General features: G+C 46.4%; 1 non-coding gene across 1 annotated transcript; it reads left to right on the top strand.

Annotated features, from left to right (window-relative positions):
* The first annotated feature begins 3,494 nt into the window (after window positions 1-3,494).
* Window positions 3,495-3,568, top strand: TRNAS-AGA (transfer RNA serine (anticodon AGA)). Its single transcript has one exon. It is a non-coding gene; the product is annotated as a tRNA-Ser (tRNA).
* Window positions 3,569-20,567: the final 16,999 nt, after the last annotated feature.

Here is a 20,567-nt window from a genome sequence, read left to right as displayed (position 1 = left end):
GTAGCATATATCAGTACTTCATTTCTTTTTGTGACTGGATAATATTCCACTGCATGACTATAACATATTGTTTATCAGCTGATGGACATTTGGATAGCTTCTACCTTTGCGGGGGGTGGGGGGAGGCTTTTGTGACTAGTGCTGTTGTGAACATTCGTACCTAAGTATTTGTTTGAATACTTTTTGTTTTCCATTACCCTGGGTATACAGTCATCCCTCAGTATCCAAAAGGGATTGGTTCCAAGACCACCACTATTCCAGTCACTCCCTTGGGTACCAAAATCTGAAGATGTTCAAGTCACAGTCAACCCTCCATGTCCAAGGATGCAGAACTCACTGGTACAGAGGGCCACCTGTATACCCAGGAGTGGAATTCTTTGGTCAGAAGGTAATTTTATCTTTAATTTTTTGAGGAATTCCCAAACTGTTTGCCACAGTGGCTGCAGCATTTTACATTCCCACAAACAGTGCACAAAGGTCTGTTTTCTCTTCTTATAAGGATTCCAGTCATTGGATTAGGACCCACAATAACTCACTACAACCTCGTCTTAATTTAATTACATCTGCAAAGACCCTGTTTCCAAATAAGCTCACACTTACAAGTAGGGGGATTGACTTGACCATAACTTTTTGGAAGACAATTCAACCACAAGAGGGTGGAACATCTTTTTGTACACAGGAAAAAGAAGCAGCTATTGAAAACCATAATTCAAGATAATACCGATAACAAAGTGTCTTTTCCTTAAATTGTAGGAATTTCAGCTGTTTGTGCAAAGGCAAGGCCATCAAGCATTGAGTGGCAGCCAGACAGACTTGGCAGAACACCGGCGTGGATAAATTGGCTAATTTTAGTTCATGAATACCACATTTTAATAACCCTTAATAACTCATGCAGTGAATTACTCTCAAGTCTCCTGTGGATGTATAGTATAGAGAAAAATTATGACAATGTCCATCATTTAGAGGCAAGAACTGAAGGAAGGACAAGAGATTTCAATATTCCAAAACATTATGGCTTTTTTTTGGTTTCTTGTGGCAGATAAAGCCAATTGGCTGTGCCAAGTACCGTTCCCTGACCCTCTGAATCTCGTCTTCCTCCTATTTTAGAAGCTGAAAAGATCGTTTACAGCTATGGTTGCCAACTATGCTGTTGGATTTCCAGGAATATATTTGCTTTCCTGATAAAAGGGACAGACACAACTGGCTGCAGCCCTTCCCCTACCTCTTCCTGCCTTGAACACTGACGTGACGCCTGGAGCTACAGCAGCTGTCTTGTTGCACTATGAGGGAAAGGCCAAGATGATCACAGAGTAGCCGGCTCTGGTATCATTCACCCCATAACAGCAGCTACCTACTTCTAGATTCCTTGTTTTGGAAGAAAATATAAGCCACTCTTAATCAGGTTTTCTGTTGCTTATAGTCCAAAACATTCCTAACTGAGTCATAGCTTACGCTACTTAGACACAGCAGTACAATGCTGTAATTACATTTATGATTTCATTTTGCCTGGCAGTTCAGAAGTCCACTCCCGAAAGACAGATCTTAACGGGCTCCTTGAGAGTTGGCACCTCCAGGATTTCTTTTTTAATGAATTGAAATCCAAGGCTTAAAAATAGAGAGAAAAACAAATCAGACAGCCCCCTCCATCACAGAGGCTGATCGTCAAAGGGCTCACCTAAGTGCCACGGGGGGCCAGTTACATTTGTATTATCCAGGTGGCTTTTTTGTCCTCTTAGTCAGGACTATAAAAGGATCTCCAAATTCTGTAGGGATTTGGACTAACAACCGTTAGATGGTTTTAATCTCTTTCACAATACCACGGAGTATGCAAAGACTCACCCACTATCGGTTCCGAATCTTATTCTTTATGCCCTTTTGGCACCATTGGGGCAACATAAATTCTTCTGGACTGTTGTTAGAAGTGTAGGCTGAAACAATCTCTTGGAAGGAAATTTAGCAAGATTTCCCAAACTTGTAAATAAAGAGAACTTCTCCCCACCACCGGGCAACCAGATGTTCCTGCCCAAGAGTTTCAGCTCTTGAGCCAATAATGCCAAAATAAATGTACAGAGAGTTTGGATTTCCCTTGCTTCCCAGGAATCAGCGGCTGTGTGCTCAGCCAGGGCCAGGGTCCAGCTGTAGATGTGTACAATCGTGGCAGCAACATTGACCTGGGCAGAATCTTCCATGCTTATCCTCCCTCATCTCCTGCCAGTTTTTACCCTTCTTACTGACTCTATAAGCTCCCCACAGCCTACGAAGAAACCCCTTTGCAGTTGGAGTCTCTGTTGCTTGCAGTTGGCTTAGCTGATAGAAGCTGTCCCTGCAGCGAATCTCTAGAAAGTGACAAGAGAAACTGGCAATGTGCCTGCTTCTAGAGAAGCCAACTGAGGCCTGGGTTGGAGCCGGAAAGGACACTGCCTTCTGTCCTGCTTGACCTTTGGTGATTTAAAAATCAGATACACATATTACTTTTTTATGAATTAAAAATTCAAAGACAGAAACATCAAATTTTATTTGTAGCTCAAATCACTGTCAGATGGGTGGTGCTGATGTGCTTAGTCTTGGGGTTTTGTTAGTACCAATGTCAAGCCACTTTTCATAAAAAGAAGCACAAAGGAAAACATCCCTGGAAGGCTACGGAAGAGAGACAGTCTTGTGCCTGCTTGTCTGGTCTCCAGCCCTCGAGGGGGAATGTGGCTGGGTTTTAAGTTACCATCCTTTTATGAGGATGACCTGATTGTCATCCTCATAAGAGCAAAAACTGAACTGCAGTGTATGAGCATACATATGTCTTTTTAGCTTTAGAATCTGAATTTAGCAAAAGGAAATTTTTAAAAGCCAATTTTCTTATTTATGGGCCTTCCCAGTAGTATTACCTCATCTAAACTCTTGGAGAGCTCATGGGAGCTGTTTCTCATGTCCCATTTATTCCCACACATGGACTCACTCATTCATTCAATAAATATTCGTTCTGTGACCGACTGTGCTGGGTGGCAGAATGGGTGGGGTAAGGGCTATGAGTGAATTATTTTGGCTGTGAGAACCTAAGCCTAACTCAAATTGGCTTCAACAGAGGAAGAATTTATTGGCTTATGTAACTGTGAGCTTCAGTGCAAATCGGCTTCAGGCACGGTTGGTTCCAGCGGCATAAGCTACAGCATCTGTATCTAGCCTTCACCCCTCAGTTATGCTTTCTTCTGTGAAGGCTCCCCCCGTGAAGTGGCTTCCCCCTTCAAATAGTAGAAATCATGGCCTCCAACAGCTCCAGACTTACCAGCTTAGCCACCTGCAGGGAAAGGGCATTTTCCCAACAGTTCCAGTTAAAGTTCCGAGTTGGCTCTAATTTGGCCCAGCTTGACTCATGTGCCTTTACTTGATTGATTGAGAGATTAACATGTTGACTGGCCAGTGCTCAGTCACATGGTCAGACCAGGAAGTGAGGGAGCAAAGTCAGTCCCATCTGAATCACAGGGATTAAGACTGAAGGTGGGGGAGGATAATAGCTCAGTGGTAGAGCACGTGCTTAGAATGCACCAGGTCCTGGGTTCAATCCCCAGTACCTCCATTAAAAAAAAGAAGAAGAAGAAGAAGAAGAAAGCAAACTCATCAAAAAAAAAAAAAAAAAAAAAAAAAACCTAGGAATTTCCTAAGTGGTGAGAGAGATAACTTTTAAAAAAGATTGGAGGTACTTCCCCCAAAAAACACTTGGGTGCAGTGACCAGAAAAAGATGTATCCATGCAAAAACAATGGATGTCCAACTATGTATGTAACAAAAATGAATAAAATACCTTTTGGGTAGAAACCCCCATGGCTGCTGGTAGGACGGAAGACTGGGAGCAGCGATGCTGGACAGCAGCCTGGCCATACTTGCCACCCACACACCCTGTGACCTGGTATCTCCTCTCCTGAGTATAGCTCCCACAGAGCTGCTCGTTCAGTCCGCAGGGGACATGCACAAAGATGCCCATTGCAATGACAGGTGCAGAGGTGGAGGCAGGGATGAGGGCCCATTGCTAGGAGAATGCATTGCTAAAATGTGGCCAATGCACAGAGTAGGGGGAATTATTAAAGGCATGCATTAGGTGTGCACAGGGATGTGAACAGACCTTAAAAACAATGAAAAAAAACCCACTCTAGAACACAAGACTACTTGTGTAAATGTAAAATGTATGGCTACACTCTTAGTAATCAGAATAGGGTTTTCCTTGCAGAATGTGACTGGAAGGAAGCACAGGGCTGCCCAGTGAAAGACTACATTTCCCAGCTTTCCTTGCAGCTAGGTGTGATCATGTGACAAGGTTCCAGCCAATGGGATGGGAGCAGAAGTAATATATGCAACTTCCTGGATCAAGACCTTAAAAAGGAGAGCACACTCCCTCTGTCTTCCCTCTTGGGACCTGAAACAGCCATTTGGCCCCATAAGGCGGAAGCCACATGTTGATGATACTGAGCAAGACAAGGCAGAGCCACCCAGACAGCCCTGGACTCCTTACATAGGGTCTATTAAGTGAGAAATAAAAATCTCTCTTGTTTAATCTACTGTTTTCCTTTGGTCTTTGTACAGCTGTTGATCTAAAGCATTTCTCAGGTACAGTTCAACGAATTCTCTTGGAATCCTAATAGTGGAGGCTATACCCCCTTACAGCTCTCTAGTTGCACCTCTGGCTCAATTAAGTGAAAAATAAGGAAAGTATTGGTAGGCTATGGGAGAGTTTGTTGACTCAAAAGAAAGCCTGAAGAACCAGGCTCCTGGAAAACCAGGATCCGGGGCTAGTCCTGGACACCAGGTGGTAGGAACTAGAGAACACTGGTGCAGAGGAGATGAATTGTGGTTTATGGGGCAGGGAGGCTGTGTCTGCACAAGAGCATCTGCTGGGGAGGTCACTTCAGAATGGGCATCAGGGGAAGCTTCTCGAGAGGTGACACTGAAGCTGAGAATGGAGGAGGGGAAGGAGCCAGCCCTATGACACTGGAGGACAGTATGTCAAGGAAAATTCCCTTGGCAGGGAATCTTTGAGAAACACAAGGTGGGGCAGAGAATGGATGAAATGCAATCAGAGGCCAGCGTGAGGTCATGCAAGATCTTGGAGGCCAATGGAAAAGAGGTTTTATTCTGGTTGTTATGGAAAAGCAATGGAGAATTTTAAGCAGGGATCTGGAACTATTTGATTTACTTTTTCAGATCCACTTGACTACTGGGTAAGAAATTGATTGCAGTGGGGCAAGAGCGGAGGTAGGGGGACTGAGAGATGGGGGGTAGCGGGAGCCCACAGGGCTTGCCACTCCCGGATGTGGAGTGGGAGGAAGAGAGAACAAAGACTAGGCCTCACTTCTGTGCTTATCAAAGCCAAATGGAAGGGGGCAAGTTTGGTGGAGCAGGAGGCAGTCAAGCATTCTATTTTAGATAACCGACAATGATCGGAGATACCAGTCTGTAGATTTGGACATGCTTAGGGGACATAAATTAGCAGACACAAATGGGGAAGTCATCAACATCAAGATGCCATTTCAAATCTTGGCACTAAACAAGATTGTCGAGGAGGACAGGATCCAGGACCCAAATCCTCGGGTCAACCAAGGTTGACATGCACACGAGCCTACTTCTCATCCACTTGGACCCCTTCCTGGATGTCATTCCCAGGGACTGCACCATTTCTCTGCTCCCTTTTTTGGGGGGTGAGGGGGTAAGTTAGGTCTATTTACATGTTTATGTGTATATATTTTTTTAATGGAGGCACTGGGGAATGAATCTAGGACCTCGTGTATGCTAAGCATGCACTCTACCACAGAGCTGTATCTTCCCCCCTTCTCTGCTCCCTTTTTTGGTAAACTTTCTCAAAGACTTGTTTATAGTTCCTCTCTCCCCCTTTCTCTCCTCCTGTTCGCTCCTCAACCCACCCTGATCGGACTGAAATATGTATTTAAGTTTTGGAATTAAGTGACAACCATTTTGTTCATAACTGGGCAAGTGGTTCCTGACTACGAAAAAAAAAATATCCCAATCTATGATCAAGAACTAGGTCCTCAAACATACCTGCTTGCCCTGCCCCAGGGCCTTTGCTCTTACCATTTTCACCTCCTGGAACATTCTTTCCCCAGATATCTGCCACTTTCTTTCTCTCTCCTCCCTTATGTTTTTGCTTAAGTGTCACCTTCTCAGTGAGGGCTCCATTCCCCATCCTTATTTTTCTCCACGTGTTTCACTCACTCATTCATTCATTCATTTATTCTCTGATCGTTCTAGAGCAGGAGGGCATCATGAAGGCAGGGATTCTGTCTGTTCTGTGTATTTCTGTATCCCCAGCACCTAGAACAGTGCTGGCACACAGCAGGCACTCAAAAAAGAATCTGTTAAATGAATAAATGAATGAGCAAATGGACCAGACCAAGCAGTGGACACTGGCCTTCAAGGGAACACGCCAGACTTTGATAACAACCCCAGGAGATTTAGTCCTGGAAGTTCCTCGGCAGGAGTCTCGGGGAAGGTCAAAAGGTCAAAGTCCCGATTGTTCTCAGCCGCTTTCACCATCTTCACCATTTTACCCCAGCCCCCTGAGATCCCAGGGCCCAGTCCACCGCCCTTCCTCTACATTCCTCAGCCCTGAAGTCCCCACCCCCTTTCAACACCCTGAGTTCTTTCTGAGGATGGAATGAACTGAATAATATTTTCCGTGTTAGCAGTGGGGCCCAAGAATGCCTGTGACTCACTCAGAAGACAGAGCGCCCCGCCAGGGCAGCGGAACGTGGCTCTCCAAACAGCCACCAGGGGGCGCCATTCCTCCACGGAGTTCAGCGCCGCCTGCTCTGCAAGCAGCTGAAAGAATTAAAAAGCCAGGAGGATTTTGGGTGTAAGGCGCGCGGATGGGGATGCGAGCTCTCCAGCAGCTGGTGGGAGAGTTTGCTTTGATGCCAGGAAAGAAGTTGATGGCCCAGATTCTGTCTTGCCTTTAATGATATAAACCAGCGTTCAAACCCAGACTTTGGCAACTTTCTGGCTGTGTGACCTTGGCCAAGTCACTTCACATTTGGGAGACTGGGTTACCTCCTCCATAAAATACCGGCAATCAAGGGACCCCATTGCTACAAGGATGGAATGAAATACACCTTCCAGGTGCCAAGGATTGATCTGAGGTGGGAGATGGTGCCCTGAGCTGGATTTGTCCATGACCATGACAATCAACTCAGAACAGTGGTTCTCAAATCGTGTTCCCTGAACCAGCAGCAGCACCTGGGGACTTATTAGAAATCCAAATTCTCCCTCCCAACCTAGACCTTGTGATTAAACTACGGAGTGGGTCTTTCAGTGTTTAATAAATCCTGAAGGTTATTCTAATGGTGCTCAAATTGGCTCAGAGAGGTAAGGAGATCACAGCTGTTTGGAAAGTGAAGCTGGAATTAAGAAAAAAAATTGTGTTACCGACTGCAAAGCTTGTGTTTCTGTATGCACACATGCCCGCGTCTCATTAGATGCTGAAATTCAGAACCGCCCCTTGGAGTTCTCTTTAGAGCTAGTTTAAAGCTTTTTGTTCTCAACACTGGCTATACATTAGAATCAGCTGGAGCTCTTTAAAAACTGTATCAATGGTGCTCTCCCTAGACCAAATAATCCAGAATTTCCCAAAGCATCTGTGCTTTTACAAATGCCTCAAGTGGTACTGACACCCAGTGAGGATTGAAAGCCCCCACCCAAGAAGTACCTAACTTGCTATTTATAACAAAGACTCCAACTTTGGGTAGTTAGGGACATGTTGGACTCACAGAGAGATGTGGGTTCAGAGCCTGGTTTCCTCATCCGTAGAATCAGAATTGTGATACAGGCTTCTCCTGTGTCTTGTGAGAAAGAAACTAGAGAAACTACAGAAAGCTCCTGGCGTGGGTCTTGCCCTGGGGATGAATGGGTAAATGGGCAGCCAACAGTGAAGCATTTGCAGTTTGCAAAGCATAGTGCAAATCCCCTTACAAGCACCATCTCACCTAATCCTCTGCAAGACCCCCAATTCATAGCTGAAGACCCCGAGTCTTGGGGACATTAAATGTCACTGGGCCTGGCCACCTCCAGGTCAGTCACAGAGCCAGGACTCAGCAGCTCAGGACGGAAAAGCAGGCTGGGACTGGGGTGGGGCAAGGAGGCACCCAGAAGGCAGCATTTAAGGAGGCACTGACACTCAGGGTCAGGCGAGTGTGGAACAGGCGCCTGAGAGCAAGCGCCTCCTTAAATCTGGGGCCCTGGGTCTCTCTGGCCTCCCCCTGGTCCCAGCCCTGCTCCAGAGGCAGCCTGCTACGTCGCTAGGGTAGATCTCACTCTGAATGAAGGATTGGAGGAGGAGGGGTGGCTAGGCCAGGCAAAGGCAGCCTTGTTCAAAAGCCCACATTCTGCTACAGCAACAGAATTTTCTTCCCTTTAAGCAGAGAACACATTAATATATAAAAATAGAAATGTGTGTCAGGAAGGTGAGTTAATGATTAATAAGCAATGTACAGGGGGCTTGTAGTGGAGCCACTGGGAGAAATTTAAATTGGGGGCCCTTAAGGCAAACTTTTCAAAGTCTACATTATCCCATCCTTAGAATGAATGAACAAATGAACAAATAAAGGAAGAGTTTACTAAGTACTTAGATATGGCTTCAGGGGAGGACGGAGAGAACAAAGGGGCCCCATAGCTGCTGTCTGTCTACACTCTAGAAGTGCGGATCACTTCAGACAACCCACATGCAGGTTGAGTGTAGTCATGGAGACAAGGTTAGGATCCTCATTCTAAATCCCTTTAATTTACCCAAACACATAAGTCTGCACACTCTGCAAAGAAATCTAAGTGTGTTAAATAACATTTTATTTCTAAATGGGTGTGTTTTCTTAAATAGGTAATACGTTTACATAGTACAAAAATGAAAGGGTTCAAAAGAGCTACTAGTGAAATCTCTCTTCTTCCCTTGAAACCCACGGGCCAGGCTCTCATCCCCACAAGCAACCTCTGTTGTCAGTTTCCTGTGCATCCTCCCATGAATCTTCCACCCTTTCTACGCTAATTTACATTTTATAGCTGAGTCTATCCACAACCCACTGGAGCTGGAGCATGTGAGGATCTGAGGAAGGGAGTGCTGGGCACTTGTCCCCACTGGTCCCCAGGTCAGCCTTGGTCCCAGTGTGCCTCTCCTGGGGCAGCTGTGTTTTAGGATTCCATTTGCCTGGGACCAAGGGGTTCTCAGGATGCAGGATTTTCAGTTTAAAAAAAAACTGGGATGGGGTTTGAGTACAGTTCAGTGGTAGAGCGCTCTTGCTTAGCACGCATGAGGTCCTGGGTTCAATCCCCAGGACTTCCATTAAAAAAATAAATAAATAAAAAATAAAAAAAACAGGGACAATCGCCAGCCAACTGAGAGTTGGTCACCCCAGTCCATTCCTTATAGTAACTGTGATTCTAGCAATTAAAGATGCATATTTGCATACAGTTTCCCTCTAAACAACTGTTTTATCTAGAGCTCAAAGAAGCAGTTATTTTGTTCTAATGGAAGAGGGGGAGCTGGAAAGGTTGGACCAACTGAGAGATAGTATGGACTTTCAACTATGGTACCAGGAAGGGTTTCCCAGGGCAATTTTACAGGGTATGACTTAAGCTTCATGTGCTGACATCAGCATCGACTTGCCCATGTAAGTTTCCTTCTCCCTCAGGAAATGGATTCATTAGGGTAAAAGCCAGATTGCTCTAATGTCAGCTCTTGACTCCTCAAAATAAAGCACCAAACCTGTTGTTCAAGCAAAAGCATGTTGGGAGAGTCAGTAGAATCTCAGGAGGTGGAAGTCAGGGTAGGAGACTTACGGGGTTTGAGGACCTTCAATGGGTGATTTCAAGACAAGTCTTGCAAGACAGGGAACTGGGTAGAATTGGCAGAGTTCGACATAATAACTCTGGACTGGTGGGCACAGCAAAGGAAGGGTGAGTCTTGACCTTGATAAGTACGCTAGTTTAATGTGTTCAGTTTTATATGCCAGGAGCAAGTATTTCCTGAAGCAGGTAGCTCACCTTCAGCTCCCAGACTTGCTCAGCACAGGAGCAGGGAGGGATGTTGGCTTACACTGTAGCCTGAAATACATGTAAAAATTTGTTTAGATTTGTTGCGGCTGTTTACAGAATTCTCAGAAACCAAAAACTTGAAAATAACTTTTCACATCTATTAGAAAAATTTAAATGCCTAGACTTTCACAGTTTTACAAAAGCAAAAGAAACTGTATCTTATGAAAAATAATACACCATTTTACAGTGATTGGCAATACACAATGTAAACTTGTAGGCATAAATGAAACTCAGTAAGCATATGATTGAGTTGAGCTAGGGGTGCAACTTTAAACAGAGTAGTCAGGGAGGTGATACTGGGCAATGACTTGAATGAAAGGAGGGAGAGTGCCTAGAAGTATGTGAGGGAAGAGCAATCCAAGGAGAGCAAGTGGCAAGTGCAAAGGCCCTGAGGCTGCAGGATTTCCATGTGAAGAAAGAAGAGATGCACAAAGTGGTGGGAGTGTGTGAGCTGGGGAGGGTGGGAAGGAGAGGAGTTCAGAGAGATGGGGCCTGAGGGCCTTGTTTCTTAACTGGTACAGACGTCCTTCTTAAGCGGATTTGTTATTGTCTGGGGCTCTTTAGGGTTACAGATTCAGTGGCCCCCCTTTTACACTGCAAAATCTTAGTATTTTAGCCAGACTGCAGCCAGCTTTCAAAATATTTTGGCCAGTAATTGACTGAGGCGAAACTCAACACCTACCATGTCTGTCCTGTTCTAAAACATTTCCGTCACTGCCAAGTCGTGGTAAAGATTTAACTTCACACTGAGTGGGGTGGGAGCTCCAGGCAGATTCTGAGCAGAAAAAGGACCTGATGAGGTGACTTGTCCTGGAGATGGTGTAGACTGTGTTACCATGGGGAGCAGGGAGGGTACTGAGAAGCTAGACTCATGTTTGTTTGTTTTTAATTTTTAAATTTATTTTTAGAAACTAATAGTTTTTTAATGGCAGTACTAGGGATTGAACCTGGGACCTTAAGCATGCTAAGCGTGCGCTCTACCACTGAGCTCTACCCCCACCCCCATTTCTCTAGCTTTTAATTTAGTTCTCATATTAACTTTTGACTTCACCTCCTCCCAGTTGGTTTTTTGTTGTTTTTTTTTTTTTTTTTTTGAGGAATATCTCTTTGCATACCCTAAGGGCAGAGCACTGAGCTAATACAGTGTAGCTCTGATACATATCTAGTCAGCTAATATCTCCTGCTGTCTTCCCAGCAGGCCCACCCCAGCTCTGTCAGAAGAAGGAGCATCTGCTCCTTAGAATGTCCAGCCCCTGGTTGAAGACTTCCTCCGGAAGTACCCGGCCATCTCAGGTCTCAGGGATAGTCACTCCAAATCTGCCCCCACCCCAGCATACACAAAAGGAGACTCCCAAACCATTGCCTCCATGTGCTCCATGTGCTCCATGTGCCTTCTCTTATACCATTGAGAAGCTAGAAGCTGAGAAGCTAGAAGCGTGCACATCAGTAATGTGGCAAAAACATCACATTTTAAAGACACACACACCCCCGTATTTACACCAAAGCTGAAATACACCGAGACCAGCAGTTCCACTCTAGGAATGTTCCCTGTGGATAACTCTTGCCCAAGACAGATGAATAGCGATGTTTATTGTTGCATTGTTTGTAACAGAGACTGGAAACAACCCAGATGTCCGTCAATGGGAGATGGTTAAATAAATTACGATACAGCTGCCAATGGATACTACTCCTCAGCCACTTAAAAAGAATAACACAGGGGGTGTGTGTGGGGGTATAGCTTAGTTGGTAGAGTGCATTTTGAGCATGCACGAGATACTTGGTTCAATTCCCAGTACCTCCATTTGACAAAGAAAAAAAAAGAAGAATAAAACAGGTCTATGGCTATGGAGAGGGAGCAGTTCTCCAAGACAGACGGATGAGTGCAAAAAGCAAGGAGCAGAGCAGGTGACATGCCACTATTTGTGTCAACAGAAAAAAGGGAGGGAAGGTACCGTGCTTGCAGATGTAGCCATGCAGGAGCTTTCTGCTAACTGGTCCTAGTCATTGCCCCTGGGGAGGGCATCAAAGGATCAGGGTTGGGAAGGAGACTTCCATTACTCCTGGATAACTTTCTATATTTTAATTCTTTCCTATGTGCATTCATTTCCTATTCAAAATCATTTCGATTAATGTAATATATGCATTACATCTTGGTCAGGAAGCGCGAAGGTTTTGGACCTCACGCTAACAGCATGTGCCGTTCTTGAAAGGTTGAGATTTCTCAATCTGTTCTCTGCTGGGTGATGTCAGCAGGAGCTGAGCGACCTTGAGAGTTGATTTCGGTGGTGGTGTCTTTACAGAAGTGCTCAGTCGGCAACAATCGCCCATATAAGACATTTCACAGTTTATGAGGCTGAGAGCCTCTTTACTTACTGTGAGCTCATCTACCCTGACCGTGTTGGGGGGTAACTGGGGCAGGCAGGAACTTGTCCAAGGTCACACAGAGAAAGCCTGAGCCAGGCATGAACCCACATCTCTTCCTCTGCTGCTTTTGCATGGCAAGAAGTGGCAATCTTTGGAGAACATTTGAGACATTCCATCAACCAAGATTTATCAAGGGGCTTCTGCGTGACAGTCACCTGTGACGCCGTGTTTCTAAGTCCAATTGGTGGGCAATTCTCAGGCCTCGGCCAACTTGACCCGTCAGGAGTATCTGATGAGGTGGCTCACTCCTTCCTCCTTCACACACTTTCTGCCCTAGGGTTCTAGGAAGCCCCTCTTTCTTGATTCTCCTCCCACCTCACCAGAGACTTCTTGGCATCTTTGTTGGATCACTGTCAGAGCCAAAGGTTCCAATTGTGGAGAGCCCCAGGGACTGGCTCTTGGACCTGTCTCTGGAACCTCCAGTTCCAGGTGATCTCATCCTCCATCATGGTCTTAAGTACCATCTGCATGCCGATGCCTCCTCCCACTTTTATGCCTTCAGCCCAAACTGCCCCCCTGTGCTCCTCTACCCAAATGCTTGCTTGACGCCTGCACCTGGGTGACATAGTCCCTCGTCCCCTCTCCCGTCCTCCCCCAAGCTGCTCCTCCCATACCAGCCCCATCACAGCTGCCACCAACTGCTCAGGCCAAAAACCCTTGAAGCCACCCATGCCTCTCCTGCCCGACACGAACACTGTCTGCTGGACTTCCCAAGCAGATCTAGAATCTCACCACTTCTCTTCACCCCACAATCTCTGCTCCAGTCTGAGCCACCTTCACCTGGAGCCTGGAATATTCTAGCAGCCTCCCCACTGGTCTCCCTCCTACCCTTGCCCCTGTCATTAGGCCTGCTTTCAGGCCCACAGCCAGAGATCATCATTCAGAGCAAGTCAGTCTGTGTGTCTGTTCAGAGCTCAGTGGTAGAGCGACTGCTTGGCATGCACAAGGTCCTGGGTTCAATCCCCAGTACCTCCATTAGTAAATAAATAAGTAAACCTAATTCCCCTCCTCAATAAAAGAAAAAAAAATAAAAAGAGAAGAAAAAAATATATATTAAGAAAAAAACTTAAAAAAAAAAAGCTGCCATGGATTTCCCGTCTCATTTAGAGTAACAACTGAGCTCCTTAAAAGGGCCCCAAAGGCCTTCCTGTTCCTCCTATCCTCCATGGGCTCTGACCTCCACCACTATCTCCTCCCCTGGTGGAAATCCTTCCAGCACCCTGAGCTGCATTCCTCCAACACCCAACACCCCAGCAGGCAGGAAGCTCTCAGGGCGGAGCTTCCTCTTCCCTGTACCTCTGGGCTTCTCAGCCTCATGCTAAGGACGTTTGGGTTTGGGGCCAGTTAATTCTGTTGTGGGGGGCTGGACGGGCAGCAGCATTCCTGGCCGCTGCCCACTAGCTGCCCCTAGCATCTCCACATCTCCAGAAATTTCCACATGTCCTCCAGGGGGCAAAATCGCCAAGGCCCTACATGTAATGCACCCCCTAGACACCCCCAGGCCTCCTCCCTAATCTCTTCAGGTCTCCACTCAGCTGTCACCTCCTTATCCAGGCCTCTGACCACCCTGATTATCACTGCCGCTCACCCCAAACTCCCCATTTCCCTTCCCGCTAGAGTTTTCTCTGAAGCTCTCCCCACCACTTCCTGTTTCTTATCTCTCTTCTTACGAGACCATAAGCTTCAAAAAGCCAAGGGTTTTTGTCTGTCACATTCACTGTCGTATCTCCAGCAGATAGTAGGTGCTCAATAAATGCTTTTTTTAAAACATATATATATATTTTAATGGAGGTACTGGGGATTGAGCCCAGGACCTCATGCAAGCTAAGCATGTGCTCTACCGCGGAGCTTTACTTACCCTCCAATAAAGGCCTCTTGAAGGAACAGATAAACGCCAGGCTTTGCAACAGATGCATGAACATTAGACCTTGGCCTTGAGACACCTGCATCCCAGGGCGGTGCAGGGAGTCAAAAGAGTGACGAATGGATCCAGGGCAGGAGCTGATCAGTGGGAGGAAGAGAAAGAAAGCAGGTGTCCCGGTTTCCTGTGCTCCTGGAACGGAGTGCCACAAACGGGCTTCAAACCGCAGAGATTTATGGTCTCTCGGTTCTAGAGGGCAGAAGTCTGAAGTCAAGGTGTCGGCAGGGATGGACATGATCCATCCGTCTGAGACCTGCAGGGGGCTCCTTCCTTGCCTCCTCCGGCGCTGGTGGTGTGCAGGCTCTCTTGGCGTTCCGGGGCTTGCAGAAGCCTCCGTGTGATCCTCCATCTCCACAAGGCCTCCTCCCTGTGTGTCTTCATGTCGTCTTCCCTCTGTGCCTGTCTGTCCAAGTGTCCCTTTTGTACAAGGACACCCGTCTTGCTGGGTGAGGGCCCATCTGGATGACTGCAGATTAACCTGACTACTTCTGTAAAGATCCTCTTTCCCAAAAGGCCACAACATTCTGAGCTCCTGTTGGGGGTGGGCACGGTTTCAACATATTTCTTGGGCTGGGGGGACACGATTCAACCCCTCACAGCAACTCAGAGGTGCTGGGAAGGCCTCTGAGTTGGTGATATTTGAGCAGAGTCCTGAATGAAGGCCGGGGAGAGTCCTGTGGCTATCGGGGGCAGGGGGAGGGGGGAAGAGCATTCCAGGCAAAGGGAACAGCCTTTGCAAAGCGGCATAATCAAGGTATCTACCTCACGATACTATGAAGGTTCAGTGATTTAATGTCTGAAAGAAGCTAAGAGGCCTGCTTGGTACATAGTTAGCAGGCAGTTAATACGAGTTAGCGTTACTATTACTGTTATTATTACTGTTCATTCTTTTAACAGCCTCTTAGTGTCTACTCTGAGCCTGGCAGCCTTCTGGGCCTGGGGATCCAGGACAAACTAGCCAGACAGCATCCTGCCTTCATGTCCTAAAGGCCTAGCTGGGGAGACCAAGAGACCAACAAGTCAGAAAGCAAAGAACAGCATGTGGTGTGATTGCTGACAGCCACAGTGCTCAGTACAACAGGCTGATGTCATAGAGGGTAACTGCTGGGCGGGGCAGGGGCAGCCCTCTTAGCTAAGGCAATCAGGGAAGGCCTCTCAGAGGAGGTGATCTTGGAGCTGAAGGATCTTTCCTCCAGGGGAAGTCCGTGGAGGAAGGTCCTCTGGTCAGGTCGAGATCCATGACCAGGCTGGCATTGGCCATGGGGGCAGTGCCCCAAAGGTGAGAATTTAATGACCCTAATAACCTGCAAATCACTTCTGGTTATTACAAAGAGCATGAATCCTGATCAAATGGGTCTCAAACCCCAGATTTCTTTTATTGCACCCCACAGCCATCCCATCCTTACCTCCAAATAAAGAAAACATCAGTGAGAAATAGAAAAGAATTCCCTCAGTCAGACCACAGTGTTTATGTCTGACTTCAGGTACAGGTGGGAGCTGTTACACGGATGCCCCTGTGTACCTGTTGGGTGACTCTCAAAGAGACTTAACCCACATGATCAGCTAGTGGTTCCATATTCTCAGTGGGTCCTCTAGGTTGGATTCAGCATACCTCCTCCAATACCCTTGAAAATCCTTTTCATCTGAAAATTCCTTTATTCCCTAATTGTTTCGGGACAATTTGCCAGCAGATGGGAAAGTATGCAGTGTCTAATGAATGCTTAGTGCAACTGTTCCATCAGGTTCTCAGAAGTCCCTTCTCCCCAGCTAGAAAGCATCCAAGGTGGCTGTTTTGACATCCCCATGGTCATGTTTCTTTCTGTTGGAAGCTGCATTTTGCTTCAGTTCTGGGGGAAAAAAAAGGCAGAAATCTGCCTTAATTTCCCTCCAGTGTAAATGGGGTTATGGAGAAAACACAGAAAGGCAGACCTGGTTCAAGTCCCAGAACATGGCGAGAGATGGAGAGAAAGAGAGACCCACAGCATTTTGTTCTCTTATGTCATGGGGACACTGGTGGAGCTGTATTCACTCATTCCACAAATATTGTGGCACAACTCCTGAGGGCCAGGCACTGTGTTAGGCTCTGGGAGTCCCCCATCAAAACCCAAGACAAGGGGTGAGGATGTAGCTCAGTGGTAGAGCACATACTTGGCATGTGCAAGGTTCTGGGTTCAATCCCCAGTACCTCCTTTAAAAAATATATATATTTATCTCCTAATTACCAACCCCTCCAACAACCCCCCCCCCAAAAAACAAACCAACAAGACAAGTCCCTACCTTCCTGTAGCTTAAAGTTTACTGCACATTCACATCTGCTTGGCCCTGCCACTGAATAGCTGTCCTCAGTTTTCCTCCTCTGTAAATTGGGCTCAGTCATTCATGCTGCATAGCTCAGAAAGCTTTGGGACAAGGTCCAGGAGAAAGGGGTAGAAGGGTGGCCGTACTGGTTGCTCTTGACGGCGGGCTTCCTGGGTGCTAAGAACTGGGTAGGTCATTTTCTTGGAGTCCTGACTCCACCCTGAGTGGCTGGTGCTGTTATCTCCTTTACCCAGAAGCAGAAACAGATCAGAGGGGTTGAGTCATTCTTCCAAGGAGGCTCAGGACTCGAAAACAGAAAGGTAACTAAGAGAGGACACTGCCTGGGAGAGTTTGATGGGACAGGAGAGTTAGGGGATGCCAGACTAAATACAGGATGTACTTAGACTAAAGACTATTCATTGTTTATCTGAAGTTCAACTTTAAGTGGGTGTCCTAGTGGGGAGCGAATAGCTCAGTGGTAGAGTGTGTGCTTTGCATGCATGAGGAGGTCCTGGGTTCTATCCCCGGTACCTCCATTAAAAATAATAAAAAATAAATAAACTTAATTACCCCCCAAAAAAGTAGGTGTCCTACATTTTCATCAGCTAAACCTGGCCACCCCACCCCTGGTGGAAGTCTGGGGTATAGCTGGAACAAGAGGCGTTGGGGTGGGCGGGGGAGCCGCTGTTTCTGGGGCTGGTGAGCCGGGAGGGTGGGGAGGTGAAGGGTTTTAGCAGCGGTAGGAACAGTGAGGAGGGACAAGAATGGGAAGACCAGAACACAGGCAGCCTCCTTCCACAGAGTGGCACTACCTCGGCCTGTTCAGCTCTCAGCTGCTCCTTTGTTTGAACTGCTCTCCCATGAATTCTAAACAGTCAGTTTAGGCTGGCCTTCCCCTGCCCGCTGGTCGGCCAGCCCAGTCCCGCTTTTGCTTTACATACCAATCACTGTAGCTTCCTTTTGTAACCTGGCTACCCCCAGCTGGCTTCGGTTTTTCGGTATCCTCATTAAAACTCTCCTAATACTTTGACTGGAAAATTGGAGGTTCAGGCATCCTCGTGGTTCATTCATTCAGCCATCCCTTGTTCGACATTCACCAAATTTTTCTTGAGCACCTACTATGTGTGAGGGAGATAGAGAATTGGACCAGACATTAAATAAGAAGTCAATCATGAAAACTTACATCCAGTTATTAAACAGGTATTAAGCATTAAATTATAGTTGCCGCACCAATAGGGCCACGCATAGCAGGGGGGCAGTCTGATTAATTGGGAAATGAGTCGAGGAAAGGTACTCGGAAGAAATGAATTTTGTGTTGAGTTTTGAAGGATGAGTAGGAGTTACCTAAATAACAACAGTGATAGCTAAGTGGTGCCAAACACTGTGCCAAATAAGTACGATTGCTAAAGGAACTAACTGAATCCTGACAACATTATGGGATGTGTTATTATCCACATTTTACAGGCCCAGAGAGGTTAAGTTACTTGCACAAAGTCACACAGTAAGTGAATGGCAGAGTCAGAGTTTGAACCCAGCCAGAGGGCTGGCTGCTTTCAGAGCCTCCCATGCCTGCTAGGGTCTGGCTGGAGCTGAGACTGAGCTGAGGTTGGGGAAGGGAGTCCAGCAGACCCCTTGAAAGCCTGGTTAAGAATGAAAGACTTTGACTTGAAAACAATAGGAAACCTTTGAAGGGTTTTTAGAGGTAGGGGGTGAGAGGTGGGGGTGTGTCCTGGTCCAAATTGAAATTTCAAAAGATTCCTTTGGCTGCTGAGGGTGGGGGATGGGAGCGGACTGGGGCAAGGGGGCTGGTAGGAGGCTGTGCCCTTCCTTCCCGGATCACAGCTCACGGTGGACCTGGAGCTGACCACCGGCTCTGCAGAATGGAGCTACGTGGCCGGACTCGACAGTGTAAGACGCCCAGAAGGTAAATCCCGTAGGACTCCCAGATGGGAGGTGGGAGAAGAGAGGTCAAGGGTAAGGGCCACGTTTGGGGCTTGCAGACCTGGATGGGAAACACTGGGCGAGACTGAGGTTTGGTGACCTGAGAACACCTGAGTATTGAGTTTTGATGCAATCGCCCAAGCCAGGTGTTTCTTTTTGGGCTTTGCAGTGCTTCGTGCTCTCTTGTTGCTGGGAAGTTTGTTCCAGATCGCCTTTGACTGTTTCCTATCTACGCTGGTTCCCTTTCTCCGCAGTATTTGTTTCATGGAATTTGAGAGGCTGGGATTGCTTACACTTTTTCTTATGAATGTCTTTTTCAGATGAGTGCGTTACTTAATCTCTCTGCTCCTCAGTTTTCTCATTTGAAAAATATGGGTCATAAGAGGGCTTGGTTCATGGAGTCATTGGGAGGATTAATTAACTGATACGTAAATTGTGCTTAGTACGGCGCCTGGACGTGGTTGACTCACGCTCGTGGGAGGTAACAATGCTGCTGCTCTTATGACGAGGCGGGAGGTGGAGGCAGGGGAGGCTGCAGAAGGAGGCTAAAGCCCACAGACGTCCCTCCAGTTACTTAGCAAGCACATAGGAAGCATCTTTTTGTGCCCAGTAATAAGCAGACTGTTTTAAAATTGTGTACAGAAGCTCAAGAAATGTACAGTCACTCAAACGAACAAACACCGAGTGCCAGACCTGCTCTAGACTCTGGGGTGACAACTGTGTATGTGAAAACAAGTTTCCTGCCTTGAAAAGCAGATACAACACTTAATTTAATTAGTTTTAAATTTTTATTTGTGGTTTATTTATTTATTGGGGGGAGGTAATTTGGCTTATTTATTTATTATTTATTTAATGGGAGGCACTGAGGATTGAACTCAGGACTTTGTGCATGCTAAGCACATGCTCTACCACTGAGCTATACCCTCCTCCCAACACTTAATTTTAGAATGTCCTAAATGATGGGAAGACAATGAAACAACCGTTGGGACATGCTGTGATCTCGGAGAGCTTCCTGGAAGAGGTGACGTTTGGTTCTGGATCTGAAACAGAAGGAGCAAGCAAAAGTCCTTAAGGGGTGGGAACTAGCTGGGCAGGAGACAACTAGCACATTCCTAGGACCTCAGAGTAGGTAAGGTGGCTGGAGTGCAATAAACAGCTGAAGGGAAGAATTATTTATTTGCATTTCTATATTTTGCCATGAATGAAATTACTGGTTGGCAGCTTTAATTTGTATACAAATTGTAACTCCATATGGTGAAAGAAGCTAGAAAATCTAAATCATGGCCATGGCTGATCTATTGGAGATCTTGTAGAGAAACTCCTTCATGTAAGAATTTGCCATTCATGGGACAAATATTAATTGAGCAACTACTATACTCCAGGCTTATGCTAGCCTGGGGAACACTAGTGAACCAATTTACAAAGTCCCTGCCTTTTTGTCCACAGACAAAATGTAAGTAAATGGAGAAATAAGGTGCTTGTATGTTATGCTAAGTCCTAGGGAAGAAATAACAGGTCCCAGAAAATGTAACACAGTCAGTGTCAGATGGGTAGTTAGCAAAGGCCTCTTGGAGATCAGAGAGTAACCACCAGCCCAGAGGGTAGCGACCAGCCCAGAGAGTGCTCTGCAGGCCATGTTCAGAGACAGGATTTTCTTCTGAAGGGGGATTTGTAGAGGTTTTCTGTAAAGAATCAGAGAGTAAATATTTCAGGCTTTGAGGGCCAATATGATCTCTATTGTAACTATTTGACTCTATCACTGTAGCCTAAAAGCAGGCCTGGACAGTAATAAGTGAATTCCCCAAGGCTGTGTTCCAATGAAACTACTTATGGACACTGAAATTTGGATTTCATATAATTCATGGATGCTACAAATTACTTTCATTCCTAATTTTTTTTTCAACCAT

Source organism: Camelus bactrianus, chromosome 19, assembly GCF_048773025.1.
Source record: "Camelus bactrianus isolate YW-2024 breed Bactrian camel chromosome 19, ASM4877302v1, whole genome shotgun sequence".
NCBI lineage: Eukaryota > Metazoa > Chordata > Mammalia > Artiodactyla > Camelidae > Camelus > Camelus bactrianus.
Note: the sequence above shows the minus strand (reverse complement) of the source record. Positions and strands in the feature narration are given on the sequence as shown.